This window comes from Canis lupus, chromosome 19 (genome assembly GCF_011100685.1).
Source record: "Canis lupus familiaris isolate Mischka breed German Shepherd chromosome 19, alternate assembly UU_Cfam_GSD_1.0, whole genome shotgun sequence".
Classification (NCBI taxonomy): domain Eukaryota; kingdom Metazoa; phylum Chordata; class Mammalia; order Carnivora; family Canidae; genus Canis; species Canis lupus.
The window spans coordinates 53,056,218-53,070,935 of record NC_049240.1 but is presented as its reverse complement, the minus strand read 5'-3'; the positions used below and the strand labels follow the sequence as shown (position 1 = coordinate 53,070,935).

At 38.5% G+C, this 14,718-nt stretch overlaps 1 pseudogene; it reads left to right on the top strand.

Moving 5' to 3' along the window:
- The first annotated feature begins 2,409 nt into the window (after positions 1-2,409).
- Positions 2,410-3,182, top strand: LOC119877270 (annotated as a pseudogene).
- Positions 3,183-14,718: the final 11,536 nt, after the last annotated feature.

Below are 14,718 nucleotides of genomic sequence, written 5' to 3'. Positions count from 1 at the left end.
CCTCACGCCGCTCATTCTCTCTCTCTCTCTTTTGTAAATAAATAAATCCTTAAAAAAAGAGAAATGTCTATTCATGTCTTCTGCCCATTTATTAACAGATTAATTGTTCTGGGTGTTGAGTTTCATCAAGACAGTATAGTCCTGGCACAAAAACAGACAAATAGATCAATGGAACAGAATAGAACACCCAGAAATGGACCCACAACTATATGGCCAACTGATTTTCAACAAAGCAGGAAAGAATATCCATGGAAAAAGACAGTCTCTTCAACAAATGGTGTTGGGAAAACTGAATAGCAACATGCAGAGGAGTGAAACTAGATCACTTTCTTCTACCATACACAAGCGTATAATCAAAATGGATGAGAAGCCTAAATGTGAGACAGGAAACTATCAAAATCCTAGAGGAGAACACAGGCAGTGACCTCTTTGACATCAGTCATAGCAACTTCTTATTAGACATTTCTCCAGAGGCTACAGAAACAAAAGTAATGAACTATCAGGATTTCACTAAGATAAACAGCTTCTGCATAGTAAAGGAAACAATCAACAAAACTAAAACAACCCACTGAATGGGAGAAGATATTTGCAAATGACATATCTGATAAAGGCTTAGTAGCCAAAATATATAAAGAACTTAATAACTCAAAACCCAGTGAACTTCCTGAACCAAGTTAAATTAAATGTCTTCAGTATGGCGCATGCTAAGTTAGTAAAAATCTGATTTGTTTTCTAACGTTATCTATCTCATTAGTCTGAGAGCAGTAGAATTTAAGACTGGTAGGTGCCTTATAGTTTTGTGACAATTGTCCTACACCTAGTATTTAACAGAGCTCATGAGAGAATGCAGGATTCCTATTTTTGACTAAAACACAGGCAAACACTAAAAAGCCTGGCAAGACCAAGATGGAGCAGAACAGGCATAACTCTCACTTACTCTTGGTGGAAGTATAAATTGGCACACCATTTTGAACAATTTGGCATTATCATGTAAATTGAATGTGTACATATTCTATGACTCACCAAGTTTACCTTTAGGTATATAATAAGAAGAAAACCTTGCGCTTCAACACTAAGAGTCATAATCTAAAATGTTCACAGCAACATTCTTTATAATAGAGAAAAAAGGAAATAACTCAAATGTTCTTCAACCGGATCAAATGGATAATAAATACATTGTAATATATTCATGCAATGTGGTACTCTTCAGCATAGAAACTGGATAAACTAGAACTATAGTCTGGAAAAGCCTCAAAAACAAAATGTTGATTGAAAAACGCAAATCCCAGAGGAATACACAAAGTTTGATAGTTGATCTTATGTATTAACTTTTTGCAAAGAATTCAGGCATTCCAAAATCTGGTCCAGTTCTCCTTGCTCTATGCCACATGTAGCAGTATATCCTGCCTATAATTTTGTTTGACACCAATATCCCCAAGTCTTGCTTATTAAGAAGTTAGATTTCTCAAACTTTGTAATTTTACAAAAGAATTTAACTCCAATTCTGGCAGGTGGCCACCACAAGAAAATATATGTCTACATTGGATTAGCCCCTTAAAAACAAGGAGACCCACTTTCACCCTTGTTTCTGAACAGGTTAGAATGGGAGGCAAGAATCACTGAATGACTTTAAGGGCATTTACTTTGTTTCTTCAGTGATCAGTTGGGCTAACTATATGCCAGGCATATTAATTGTTAGGAGTTAACTAACAAAGAGTCAATCCAATGTCAAGCTGCAGTTATTGAGAAGAATGCCCCATAGCAGCTCCACACTTTTATAGGTGATTCTTAACCTGGGATCCCCGGGATCTGTGGATGGTGAACAGAATGGCTTCTGGTAGAAATATCTTCAATCATTTGCAAAAAAAATTAAGTTTTGCAAATGTTTATTTTGGGGAGGATGAGGGTATGGTTTATCTGATGCTCAGATGTAATACTGATCATATTAGGATTCTGATATGATTTGTGATTAGAAAAAAAAGCTTGACTTTTGGATTAAAATAGAAAGAGACTGAACTTTCATCTCAGCCATTTATTACCTGTATGAATTTTTTTTTGAAATTGATGACTCTGTGGGGCTTTGATTTCTTCTCCATTAAATAGATTTTATTTTAGTAAAATAAAAGCAATTACTATATCGCTAGATATAGATATAGATAGATATAGATGTAGTGATATATATAGCTATATAGTATACATATATATGTATTATGTATCATGATATATATGTAATTTCTATTAGATGCACTGTGATCTTATTTAGTAAGGTGAAAATTAACAAAATGATAGCCTAAGAAACCTAAAGGCCTATTGTAACTTAAAGCCAATATTTCCATTGCTCACTATATCCTTCAAGAATGAGATATTGCTCTTTTTCATGGCACCTCTGAGGCGGTAGCCTGCTTCAGGATGAAGCTGAACATCTCTTTCCCAGCCACTGGCTACCAGAAACCCATTGAAATGGATGATGAGCTCAAACTTCATAACTTTTATGAGAAACGTTTGGCCACAGAAGCTGCTGCTGATGCTCTGGGCGAGGAACGGAAGGGTTACGTGGTCCGAACCAGTGGTGGCAATTACAAACAAGGCTTCCCCATGAAGCAGGTTGTCTTGACCCATGGCTGTGCCCACCTGCTGCTAAGTAAGGGGCATTCCTGCTATCAACCAAGGAGGACTGGAGAGAGGAAGCACAAATCTGTTGGGGGTTGCATTGTGGATGCCAATCACCGTGTTCTCAATTTGGTTATTGTGGAAAAAAAAGGGGAGAAAGATATTCCTGGACCCACTGATATCTCTGTGCCTCATCGCCTGGGGCCCAAAGGAATCAGCAGAATCCGCAAATTTTTTAATCTGTCAAAAGAAGAAGATGTCCACCAGTTACGTTGTTAGAAAGCCCCTAAACAGAGGTAAGAATCCTACAACCAAAGCACCCAGGATTCAGCGTCTTGTTACAACACGTGTCCTCCAGCACAAACGTCGGGTGTATTGCTTTGAAGAAACATTGCACTGAGAAAAATAAGGAAGAGGCTGCAAAATATGCTGAACTTTTGGCCAAGAGAATGAAGGAAGCCAAAGAAAAACACCAGGAACATATTGTCAAGAGACGGAGGCTGTCCTTTCTGAGAGCTTCTATCTCTAAGTCTAGTCCAGTCAAAATGAGATTTTCTAAGAGAGACAAATAAGATCAGACCCACACATACACACACACAAAAGAATGAGATACTATTTTTCACTCATTAAATTGACAAAAACATTGGAAACAGCCAGTACGAACAACGGTGAAGGGGAGTATGGATTGCTACAAATTTCTCAGAATGCAGGAATGCTGCATCCACATCCGAAAACAAAACCACTGTATGCAAGGGGATGTAGAAAAGGGTATGTATGGGGGGGAGGGGCAAGACGGCGGAAGAGTAGGGTCTCCAAATCACCTGTCTCCACCAAACTACCTAGAAAACCTTCCAATTATCCTGAAAATCTATGAATTCGGCCTGAGATTTAAAGAGAGACCAGCTGGAATGCTACAGTGAGAAGAGTTCGCGCATCTATCAAGGTAGGAAGACGGGGAAAAAGAAATAAAGGAACAAAGGCCTCCAAGGGGGAGGGGCCCAGGAGGAGCCAGGCTGAGGCCGGGGCGAGTGTCCCCAGGACAGAGGAGCCCCGTCCCAGAGACGCAGGAGCTGCACCGACCTTCCCGGGGGAAAGGGGCTCGCGGGGAGGTGGAGCAGGACCCAGGAGGGCGGGGATGCCCTCGGGCTCCCCGGGACAGTAACAGACACCTGCGTCCCGGGAGATGCGCCGAGCTCCCTAAGGGCTGCAGCGCGCACGGCGGGACCCGGCGGGACCCGGAGCAGCTGAAGGGGCTCGGGCGGCGGCTCCGCGGAGGGGGCTGCGGGGCCCCGGGAGCAGCTCGGAGGGGCTCGGGCAGAGGAAGAGGCTCCGTGCGGAGGGGCCTGCGCGGTTCCAGGAGCAGCTCGGAGGGGCTCGGGCGGCGGCTCCGCGGAGGGGGCTGCGCGGCCCGGGAGCGCGAATCCACCAGCGCAGGCTCCGGAGCACAGGGCGCCGGGACACAGCCCAGGATCCCGCCTCCCCCGGGACAGGCAGAGGCCGGGAGGGCCCAGGACAGCCAGGACGCTCCTGCCCCAGCTGAGCACATCAGCGGCCCCGCCCGGAGCCTCCAGGCCCTGCAGACGGAGTTCCTGCCGGAGCTGAATCCAGGTTTCCAGAGCTGCCCCCACTGAGCCCTGCACCAGGCAGGGGCACAGCAGCTCCCCCAACTGCTAACACCTGAAAATCAGCACAACAGGCCCCTCCCCCAGAACACCAGCTAGACGGACAACTTCCAGGAGAAGCCAAGGGACTTAAAGTACACAGAATCAGAGGATACTCCCCCGTGGTTCTTTTTTTGTTTGTTTGTTTTTGTTTTTGTTTTTGTTTTGTTTTGCTTTTTGATTTGTTTCCTTCCCCCACCCCCTTTTTTTCTCCTTTCTTTTTCTTTCTCTTTTTCTTCTTTTTTTTTTTCGTTATTTTTCTTTTTCTTCCCTTTTTTTTCTCTTTCTCTTTTCTTTCCTTCTTTCTCTCCTCTCTTTTTCTCTTTTTCCCAATACAACTTGCTTTTGGCCACTCTGTACTGAGCAAAATGACTAGAAGGAAAACCTCACCTCAAAAGAAAGAATCAGAAACAGTCCTCTCTCCCACAGAGTTACAAAATCTGGATTACAATTCAATGTCAGAAAGCCAATTCAGAAGCACTATTATACAGCTACTGGTGGCTCTAGAAAAAAGTATAAAGGACTCAAGAGACTTCATGACTGCAGAATTTAGAGCTAATCAGGCAGAAATTAAAAATCAATTGAATGAGATGCAATCCAAACTAGAAGTCCTAACGACGAGGGTTAACGAGGTGGAAGAACGAGTGAGTGACCTAGAAGACAAGTTGATAGCAAAGAGGGAAACTGAGGAAAAAAGAGACAAACAATTAAAAGACCATGAAGATAGATTAAGGGAAATAAACGACAGCCTGAGGAAGAAAAACCTACGCTTAATTGGGGTTCCCGAGGGCGCCGAAAGGGACAGAGGGCCAGAATATGTATTTGAACAAATTCTAGCTGAAAACTTTCCTAATCTGGGAAGGGAAACAGGCATTCAGATCCAGGAAATAGAGAGATCCCCCCCTAAAATCAATAAAAACCGTTCAACACCTCGACATTTAATTGTGAAGCTTGCAAATTCCAAAGATAAAGAGAAGATCCTTAAAGCAGCAAGAGACAAGAAATCCCTGACTTTTATGGGGAGGAGTATTAGGGTAACAGCAGACCTCTCCACAGAGACCTGGCAGGCCAGAAAGGGCTGGCAGGATATATTCAGGGTCCTAAATGAGAAGAACATGCAACCAAGAATACTTTATCCAGCAAGGCTCTCATTCAAAATGGAAGGAGAGATAAAGAGCTTCCAAGACAGGCAGGAACTGAAAGAATATGTGACCTCCAAACCAGCTCTGCAAGAAATTTTAAGGGGGCCTCTTAAAATTCCCCTTTAAGAAGAAGTTCAGTGGAACAGTCCACAAAAACAAAGACTGAATAGATATCATGATGACACTAAACTCATATCTCTCAATAGTAACTCTGAATGTGAACGGGCTTAATGACCCCATCAAAAGGCGCAGGGTTTCAGACTGGATAAAAAAGCAGGACCCATCTATTTGCTGTCTACAAGAGACTCATTTTAGACAGAAGGACACCTACAGCCTGAAAATAAAAGGTTGGAGAACCATTTACCATTCGAATGGTCCTCAAAAGAAAGCAGGGGTAGCCATCCTTATATCAGATAAACTAAAATTTACCCCGAAGACTGTAGTGAGAGATGAAGAGGGACACTATATCATACTTAAAGGATCTATTCAACAAGAGGACTTAACAATCCTCAATATATATGCTCCGAATGTGGGAGCTGCCAAATATATAAATCAATTATTAACCAAAGTGAAGAAATACTTAGATAATAATACACTTATACTTGGTGACTTCAATCTAGCTCTTTCTATACTCGATAGGTCTTCTAAGCAAAACATCTCCAAAGAAACGAGAGCTTTAAATGATACACTGGACCAGATGGATTTCACAGATATCTACAGAACTTTACATCCAAACTCAACTGAATACACATTCTTCTCAAGCGCACATGGAACTTTCTCCAGAATAGACCACATATTGGGTCACAAATCGGGTCTGAACCGATACCAAAAGATTGGGATTGTCCCCTGCATATTCTCGGACCATAATGCCTTGAAATTAGAACTAAATCACAACAAGAAGTTTGGAAGGACCTCAAACACATGGAGGTTAAGGACCATCCTGCTAAAAGATAAAAGGGTCAACCAGGAAATGAAGGAAGAATTAAAAAGATTCATGGAAACTAATGAGAATGAAGATACAACCGTTCAAAATCTTTGGGATGCAGCAAAAGCAGTCCTAAGGGGGAAATACATCGCAATACAAGCATCCATTCAAAAACTGGAAAGAACTCAAATACAAAAGCTAACCTTACACATAAAGGAGCTAGAGAAAAAACAGCAAATAGATCCTACACCCAAGAGAAGAAGGGAGTTAATAAAGATTCGAGCAGAACTCAACGAAATCGAGACCAGAAGAACTGTGGAACAGATCAACAGAACCAGGAGTTGGTTCTTTGAAAGAATTAATAAGATAGATAAACCATTAGCCAGCCTTATTAAAAAGAAGAGAGAGAAGACTCAAATTAATAAAATCATGAATGAGAAAGGAGAGATCACTACCAACACCAAGGAAATACAAACGATTTTAAAAACATATTATGAACAGCTATATGTCAATAAATTAGGCAATCTAGAAGAAATGGACGCATTCCTGGAAAGCCACAAACTACCAAAACTGGAACAGGAAGAAATAGAAAACCTGAACAGGCCAATAACCAGGGAGGAAATTGAAGCAGTCATCAAAAACCTCCCAAGACACAAGAGTCCAGGGCCAGATGGCTTCCCAGGAGAATTTTATCAAACGTTTAAAGAAGAAATCATACCTATTCTCCTAAAGCTGTTTGGAAAGATAGAAAGAGATGGAGTACTTCCAAATTCGTTCTATGAAGCCAGCATCACCTTAATTCCAAAGCCAGACAAAGACCCCGCCAAAAAGGAGAATTACAGACCAATATCCCTGATGAACATGGATGCAAAAATTCTCAACAAGATACTGGCCAATAGGATCCAACAGTACATTAAGAAAATTATTCACCATGACCAAGTAGGATTTATCCCTGGGACACAAGGCTGGTTCAACACCCGTAAAACAATCAATGTGATTCATCATATCAGCAAGAGAAAAACCAAGAACCATATGATCCTCTCATTGGATGCAGAGAAAGCATTTGACAAAATACAGCATCCATTCCTGATCAAAACTCTTCAGAGTGTAGGGATAGAGGGAACATTCCTCGACATCTTAAAAGCCATCTATGAAAAGCCCACAGCAAATATCATTCTCAATGGGGAAGCACTGGGAGCCTTTCCCCTAAGATCAGGAACAAGACAGGGATGTCCACTCTCACCACTGCTATTCAACATAGTACTGGAAGTCCTAGCCTCAGCAATCAGACAACAAAAAGACATTAAAGGCATTCAAATTGGCAAAGAAGAAGTCAAACTCTCCCTCTTCGCCGATGACATGATACTCTACATAGAAAACCCAAAAGTCTCCACCCCAAGATTGCTAGAACTCATACAGCAATTCGGTAGCGTGGCAGGATACAAAATCAATGCCCAGAAGTCAGTGGCATTTCTATACACAAACAATGAGACTGAAGAAAGAGAAATTAAGGAGTCAATCCCATTTACAATTGCACCCAAAAGCATAAGATACCTAGGAATAAACCTCACCAAAGATGTAAAGGATCTATACCCTCAAAACTATAGAACACTTCTGAAAGAAATTGAGGAAGACACAAAGAGATGGAAAAATATTCCATGCTCATGGATTGGCAGAATTAATATTGTGAAAATGTCAATGTTACCCAGGGCAATATACACGTTTAATGCAATCCCTATCAAAATACCATGGACTTTCTTCAGAGAGTTAGAACAAATTATTTTAAGATTTGTGTGGAATCAGAAAAGACCCCGAATAGCCAGGGGAATTTTAAAAAAGAAAACCATATCTGGGGGCATCAGAATGCCAGATTTCAGGTTGTACTACAAAGCTGTGTTCATCAAGACAGTGTGGTACTGGCACAAAAACAGACACATAGATCAGTGGAACAGAATAGAGAATCCAGAAGTGGACCCTGAACTTTATGGGCAACTAATATTCGATAAAGGAGGAAAGACTATCCATTGGAAGAAAGACAGTCTCTTCAATAAATGGTGCTGGGAAAATTGGACATCCACATGCAGAAGAATGAAACTAGACCACTCTCTTTCACCATACACAAAGATAAACTCAAAATGGATGAAAGATCTAAATGTGAGACAAGATTCCATCAAAATCCTAGAGAAGAACACAGGCAACACCCTTTTTGAACTCGGCCATAGTAACTTCTTGCAAGATACATCCACGAAGGCAAAAGAAACAAAAGCAAAAATGAACTATTGGGACTTCATCAAGATAAGAAGCTTTTGCACAGCAAAGGATACAGTCAACAAAACTCAAAGACAACCTACAGAATGGGAGAAGATATTTGCAAATGACATATCAGATAAAGGGCTAGTTTCCAAGATCTATAAAGAACTTATTAAACTCAACACCAAAGAAACAAACAATCCAATCATGAAATGGGCAAAAGACATGAACAGAAATCTCACAGAGGATGACATAGACATGGCCAACATGCATATGAGAAAATGCTCTGCATCACTTGCCATCAGGGAAATACAAATCAAAACTACAATGAGATACTACCTCACACCAGTGAGAATGGGGAAAATTAACAAGACAGGAAACAACAAATGTTGGAGAGGATGCGGAGAAAAGGGAACCCTCCTACACTGTTGGTGGGAATGTGAACTGGTGCAGCCACTCTGGAAAACTGTGTGGAGGTTCCTCAAACAGTTAAAAATAGACCTGCCCTACGACCCAGCAATTGCACTGTTGGGGATTTACCCCAAAGATACAAATGCAATGAAACGCCGGGACACCTGCACCCCGATGTTTCTAGCAGCAATGGCCACTATAGCCAAACTGTGGAAGGAGCCTCGGTGTCCAACGAAAGATGAATGGATAAAGAAGATGTGGTTTATGTATACAATGGAATATTACTCAGCTATTAGAAATGACAAATACCCACCATTTGCTTCAACGTGGATGGAACTGGAGGGTATTATGCTGAGTGAAGTAAGTCAGTCGGAGAAGGACAAACATTATATGTTCTCATTCATTTGGGGAATATAAATAATAGTGAAAGGGAAAATAAGGGAAGGGAGAAGAAATGGGTGGGAAATATCAGAAAGGGAGACAGAACGTAAAGACTGCTAACTCTGGGAAACGAACTAGGGGTGGTAGAAGGGGAGGAGGGCGGGGGGTGGGAGTGAATGGGTGACGGGCACTGGGTGTTATTCTGTATGTTAGTAAATTGAACACCAATAAAAAAAAAAATAAGAAATTTGGAAGGCAAAAAAAAAAAAAAAAAAAAAAAAAAAAAACGAAAAGGGTATGTATGAAGTTATTTTTGTGGTGGCAAAAAATGAAAGTAACTTGAATGTACATTAGTAGTAGACGGTACGTATCCGTATTATGTAATATTCCACAACTATTCATGAGTATAGTGACACTATACTACTTACTGGACCATGATATTGTTTAACAATAAACGCAAACTGCAGACTTCTGTAATCTGTTTAGCTAGATCTCATGATTCTTTCAAACACACAAACACACAGAAAAAAAACAAACCTGTTTGCATATGATTGAACAAACACAGAACTGTCTGTAAATTGACACAATTAATGTTAGGTAGTAGCTCAAATAACAAGGAGAGTTGAGAGTATTAAATTCTCATTTATATGTTTTTATTGTTTAGCTTAAAAAATAATAATATATGATTACTATGGAATCAAACAAATCTGGTTGACAAAATGAACTCAGAGATTCCCAAGGTCCTTTACCTGTAGTTATTAACTGTATAGTCACTAATTATATATACAAACTTTGATTATAATCCTTCTCTTTATAATTGACCCCAAATCTTTAGGCGGTATTAAGACTCTTTCAAGTTGGTCTTTGCTTCCCCTTCTGAGCCTGGAGGTAAATCTTTCATTTTTAAATCTCTCCAAAGCCTCCTTTTCTCCCATATCTCTATTTCTTAACTTGCACAAGAAAAAACGAAGAAGAATGTGTTTGTATATCTGCCTACCATTCTTCTGGTTACTTTTTTTATCTTTGTTTTTCTTGATACTCCTCAAGAAAATGTGCATATACTTTTAAAAATAAAACAAAATATAGACATAATAACAAAGTTTCAATGCCAAAATGCTACTTAAAATTTTTTGTTTGCTCTTATTTATTTTCAACGGGTTATAATAAACTTTCATCTCTTTTATTGCTGTTTAATAGTTTGAGCTGGGTGTCATTTTATTTTGGCAAAGTAACTATAATTATCCTCGAAGGAACTAGGTCTTTTGCAATAAACAAGATTAGTTTAAATGTTATTAAAAGCCATATTACACGATTACACATGCAAAAATAATACCACTGGTCAATTCTATGACAACTTGTTTGAATTACTTTCAAAGAGTAAAAGTGGATTCATATTGATTCATTCACACTTTCTCACTAATTTTAACTCCGGATTTGAAGTCAGCATTTGGCAAAATAAGATCCATTTCTAATAATCACTTATTTTTATGGCTCTTTGTCTGTGAATTCTATGACTTAGACAAATAATTCAGGTATGAGGATGTTTGCTCTAATTTTATGCATCGTACCTGAAGAAGAATACCCCATTGTCATGGTATCTGTAATTACTGGCCAATGTCCCTCTTCTTAGTCTCCTTGCCCATACGCGGTACAGATCTCACGCGTGATTCCATCTCTATGACCTATTCCTAGAACCAGTTGTGGTTACTTATTTAAAGCTACAGTGATTTCATGCTTAATCTATGTGCCCCTTGAGATCTGGAATTTAGCCACAGTGAGCTTGTTACAGAGGCCAACTATACACTGCTGTGGTTTGAGTCCAGAACAGAGGTTTTTCTCGCAAGGACACCAACTGTATAGGCAATTCTCCAAGCACTGACCAGCACTCCTACAGTGAATTCCAGGTCAATCTGACCTTTCGCTCTTTGCAATTAATATTTCAAATCTCCCTACATTTCTCAAGTTGCGAATCTGCTCATCTTTCTCCTCAAGAAGCTACCTCATTTCTAATTCTTCTAGAGAAAATAGAAGCCATCAGATGGAAAATCCTTCTACTACCCACCTACAACCCTACATTTGCACGTGTTCTCTCTCTTCTCTTCCCTTTATTAATCTAAGGCTAATCCTTTCAGTGAGTCTAATTCCCCTCTCCTCAGAAATTTCACACTATTGCTTATCCCTTCAAACCAATCGTCTTCCATTTTTCCCTATGAATCAGTTTTATTAGAAAGTTATATTTCCCAAGTATCTTCCATCTCATGGTAAAAAAGAAAACACACACATACACAAAGTAAAACAAAACCACATGTTTAATCATACTTCCACTTCCCACTTGTCTAACAGCCAGACATTTATCATAATCATCAGAAAAGTGCCAAAAACATCAATAAACAGTTCAGTAACTCACCACAAAGTGAACACTCATGAACTCACTACCCAGGTGAAAAACTAAATAAACACTGCCAACTCTCACAAAATCCTCTCCTAATCATTACTCCCTTACTAAGGATGAGCACTATTCTGACTTTAGGACACTATGGTTTAGATGTACCTCTGTTTATAAGGTGATCATATTAGTTATTTTATTATTGTTATTTCTCAACATTATATTTAAAATTCAGCCATGGTGATGCCATGATTCATTGATTTTCATTACTTATAAAAGTTTGATGAGTTGATCTACTGTCACTACAATTTTGCCTTTCTAGGATTTTACATAAATAGAACCATAGAGTATGCAATCTTTTTTGTCTGTCATATTTCACCCAGAATAATGCTTTTGAAATTCATCCATGAACGATGAATCCATGTGTTGGTAGTTTATTCCTTTTTATTGCTAAGTTGTAGTTCATTGTAGGAATGTACTCTAATTTGCTCATCCACTGACCAATTGTTGGACATTATTCACTGTAATTTTTATTTGTATTTTCCTTATTACTGATGGAGTTGTTTATCAGCCATATATCTATCTCCTAAGTGCATTATCTAAGATTCTTGCCCATGGTTCTGTTCTTTTGAGGAGATCAGTACTTGGTTATTATTTGGATTACAAGTACTTCCTCTCACTGTGTATCTTGCCACTATATTTATTAATTATACCTTTTGATGAACATAAACGGTCATTTTTATTTAGCCAAATATATTATTTCCCATTTAATTGGTATGTTTTGTGTCCTCTTCAAAATTCCTTCCCTATCCCAAGAACATTAAATGATTTCCTTTATTATTCAATATAAACTGTATTAGTGCTTCATATTGAGATCTATAATGAACCTGGAATTAACTTTTGAGTATAGTGTGAGATAGCGTTTGACTTTCTTTTTTCCTCGTTGTTTGTTTAGAATTTTGGTAAAAATATCTACTTAAACTAATATCATTTTTCAAAAAGTCCCTTCTTCCCCATTAGCCTATATGTCACTTTTATCATAAGTGTCTATATATGCATTGTTCCCTTTCTAGACTCTCCATTGAATCTTTTAATCCATAAACATAACACATCTTCCCATCGTTTGATTCTTAAATTTATCTTTACACACACCCAAATGTGTATAGGTGATATTTCACATTTTTAGTTAGACTTATTACTAGATAGTTAATATTTTTGGTTATTATAAAGGTATTTTTAAAGTTTGTTTGTTTATTTAAGTCATCTCGACACTCAACATGGGGCTTAAACTCCAACCCTGAGATCAAGAGTTGCATGCTCTTCAATTTTTCTTTTCTTGAAATTCTTGCTGGTACATGGAAACAATTCATTTTTGCATATTGACTTTTACATATCAATATTGCCAGTCACTTATTAAAGATTCATGTATATATTTTTATTTTCTAATTTAGATCAGATGCAAATAATGGTATTTAATCTCTCTTTTAAAATACTATACATTTGGGATCCCTGGGTGGCGCAGCGGTTTGGTGCCTGCCTTTGGCCCAGGGTGCGATCCTGGAGACCCGGGATCGAGTCCCACGTCGGGCTCCCGGTGCATGGAGCCTGCTTCTCCCTCTGCCTGTGTCTCTGCCTCTCTCTCTCTCTCTCTCTCTGTGTGACTATCATAAATAAATAAAAATTTAAAAAAAAAAAATAAAAAAAATAAATAAATAAAATACTATACATTTATTTTTTTTTATTACTTAACTGGCTAGGAGTGCCAATATTTTGTCAAATAGAAGTCATATGCCTAATCTGAAAGAAAGTTCTCAACATTCGCCATTAAACATAATATTTGCTTTAAGTATTTTGTAAATATTGTTTGTCAGATTAGTGAACTTTCTTTTTGCTTTCAGTATTCTTGCTATGGTAAGAATTATTATTTTTTAATAATAAATGGATGTTGAATTTTATCAAATGCATTTGGGGGTATCTATTGAATATATTATTTCTATCCTTTATTCTGTTTTAATTTGGTGGATTACATTGATTCTTAATGTTAAACCACTCTTGCATTATTAGAATAAGTCTAAATTTGTTGTGATATACTAGAATTTTTGTATGCTGCAGGATTTGGTTGATGAGTTTGATTGCCTTATTATTTTTGTTTTCTCTAACGTCCTTGTTAGTTTTTTTTTTTTTTTAAAGATTTTATTTATTATTCATGAGAGGCACAGAGAGAGAGAGAAAGGCAGAGACACAGGCAGAGGGAGAAGCAGGCTCCATGCAGGGAGCCTGATGTAGGCCTCTTTCCTGGGTCTCCAGGATCATGCCCTGGGCCGAAGGCAGATGCTCAACTACTGAGCCACCCAGGCGTCCCTCCTTATTAGGTTTTAAAATCAAGGTTTTGCTAGCTTCATAACATAAGATGTGGAGTATTCATTCCTTTTTTCTGGAAAAGTTTCTGTAAGATTGGTATTACTGCATTCTTAAATGTTTAGTAGAACTCACTGGTGAAGCTATATGATCCTTAGAATTTCTTTGGGGCTATAGTTTTAATTACGTAATCAGCATATTTAGTAGTTAAGAACAATTCAATAGCCTATTTGTTATAGTATAATTTTGGTTAAGTATTTTGTTTCCCTAGAAATTTCTACATTTCATCTAAGTTTGTTTCATAATATGCTCTCATAGTGGTTTTAAAGTCTGTAGGATTTGTAGTGCTGTTCCCTGTTTTCATGTCTGATATTATTCATTTTTGCCTTCTCTCATATTGTCTTCATCAATTTCACTGGGAGTTTACCAATTTTTTATAAGCTTCTCAAAGAACAAATTTGTTGATTCTTCAATTATAGCTCTAATTTCTGCTTTTATCTACTTTCTCCTTTATTTTGCTTTCTTTGGATTTAAATTTGCTGTTCTCTTTCCATAGTCTTGCTCCAAACATTTGGGACTGCCATACATATATTT